The sequence below is a fragment of the Chrysochloris asiatica genome, unplaced genomic scaffold, assembly GCF_000296735.1.
Source record: "Chrysochloris asiatica unplaced genomic scaffold, ChrAsi1.0 scaffold00044, whole genome shotgun sequence".
Lineage (NCBI taxonomy): Eukaryota > Metazoa > Chordata > Mammalia > Afrosoricida > Chrysochloridae > Chrysochloris > Chrysochloris asiatica.
In genome coordinates, this window is record NW_006408562.1 from 2923756 (window position 1) to 2926188 (window position 2433).

Consider the following 2433-nt stretch of genomic DNA (forward strand, 5'->3'; position numbering starts at 1 on the left):
TGATAAGGGCTGATGTGAATCCAGACAGCAAACTTTACGCCTTCTTTTACTTTGGGGATTGTGCTTGTTTTGAGCCATTGTGTTGGAAAAGGTCAAGTCTCAGAGTGTCTCTCATGACAAGAGGACAGGAAGTGGAGAGGCCCTTGGAGCTTTTCTTCTCCTGGGTTCTGGTCTCATCCTGGGATCTTAGGCACCAGTGTGACAAGGTGCCAATTAGCTGCCTGACACACCCAATCTCTCGAAGAGGCCAGGCATGGAGGAGAAAGTCATGCTGCAAACACAGTCTGGCAGGGAGTGTGATGTCCTCCGGATGAGGCGGCTCCTTTCCAGAAGGTGTAGGAGGAAAAGAATATGCTCATATCAGAACTGGACCCAGCCTGTGCCTGGCTTAGTCCAGCTGGACACTTACCCTGTGGATTTGGTAAAGTATCCCCAGATATCAGTGGTGGCAGCCTTGGGTGGTTACCGGGACACGGTGGTACCTTCTGAACTGGGAGCAACTGCGGACTGGGTGAGAGACCCCACAACAGACAACTGCTGTGGGGGTCGGGGGGGTGGGAGAGGGGGGAGCATGAGGGTAGAGACTTTTCCCCGGGGTGGGAGGAGGAAGTAAGCTCAGTTCTCCTGTGCTAGCGAATTGTGCGCGGGGGCTCCCGGCAGCTCCTTCCTTCTTCTTTAAGTTCGCAATGTTGAGCTTGATGGTCTGGTCTTCCTTAAAGCCCAGGTCCAATTTGGAGCCTTGGTCTGGGTTCTGGGCTTGTTTTGCAAATTCACACTGCTGTTTCACCCACTTGAAATGGTCCTGTAATGCAACATTGAAGTCAACGGCATTGCCTCGGTCCCTGAAGCAAACTCCAATAAACACACGACGACTGTTTCCATCTTGGATGCGGATAACGAAGTACCTGCTGGAATACATCACACTCTCCTCGGCTGTACCAGGAAACTGATCCACTGGTATCTGAGCTAAGAGCTCCCTTGAGATCCTATCCTCCAGTTTGATGTAGGCCACCTGCCCGTTTGCATTGATCCGCAGCTGGTCACTCCAAGACGGCTGGTACAGTTGTCACCCTGTAGCCACGGTTGGTGGCCCGCGTCGGGATGCGGTTAACATAAGCCTCCGACTTGACACAGAGCACGACTCGACACAGAGTACCGACTCATATGCACTCTCCTCCATCTCGACGTCCGGAGCCCTGGTCTTTGGTCTTTAGTGTTTAATGTATGAGATCTGTTCTTCAAATGATCTCTAAATTCAGGTGGGTTATATTCAAGGTCATATTTTGGCTCTCATGGACTTTTTTCCATTTCCTTCAGCTTCAGATTGAATTTGCATTGATGGTCTGTTCCACAATCTGCCCTATATGCCTTCTTTTGACTGATGACATGGAGTTTTTCCATCCTCTCTTTCTGCAGGTGTAGTCAATTTGATTTCTATATATTCCATCTGGCCAGGTCCAAGTGCATCGTTGTCTCTTATGCTGTCTAAAGAAGGTATTTTAAATGAACAAATCAATGATTTTGCAGAATTCTATCATGTGATCTCCAGCATCATTTCTATCACCAAGGCCATAGTTTCCAACAACTACTTCCTCTTTGCTCCCAACCTTTGTGTTCCAATCACCAGTAATGATCAATACATCTTGATTGCATGTTTGATCAATTTCAGATTGAAGAAGTTGGTAGAATTCTTCTATTTCATCCTCATTGGCTTTAGTGGTTGTGTGCAAATTTGAAAAATAGTGATATTAACTGGGCTTACCTTTAGGCGCATGGATATTATCCTATTACAGACTACATTGTACCTCATGACTGATCTGGATATGTTCTTTTTGACAATGAATGCAACACCATTCCTCTTCAATTTGTCATTCCCAGGATAATAAACCCTGTGGTTGTCAGATTCAAAATGGCCAATAGCAGTCCATTTCAGCTCACTAATGTCTAAGATATCAATGTTTATGCATTCCATTTCATTTTTGACAACTTCCAATATTCATACATTCATACTTCGTGCATTCCATGTTCCGATTTTCAATAGATTTTTACAACTGTTTCTTTTCATTTTGAGTAGTGCCTCATCAGCAAATGAAGGTTACATGGGTTTTTCTCCCACGGGCTTTACTCCATTCGTGTCATCATGGTCAACTCTAGTTTGAGGAGGCAGCTCTTCCTCAGTCGCATTTTGAGTGCTTTGCAACATGAGGGGCTCATTTTCCAGCACTATATCTGACAGTGTTTGCTTGCTATTCATAAGGTTTTCAGTGACTAAATGTTCGGAAGTAGTTTGTCACTCCTTCTTCCTAGTCTGTCTTTGTCTGGAAGCTCATCTGTAATCTGTCCACCATGGGTGACCTGCTGGAATTTAAAATACCGGCAACATAGCTTACAGAATCACAGCAACTCACAAGCCACCACAATATGACAAATTGA

At 45.5% G+C, this 2433-nt stretch overlaps 1 pseudogene; it reads right to left on the minus strand.

Annotated features, from left to right (window-relative positions):
• Positions 1-360: 360 nt before the first annotated feature.
• Positions 361-2024, minus strand: LOC102839073 (annotated as a pseudogene).
• Positions 2025-2433: the final 409 nt, after the last annotated feature.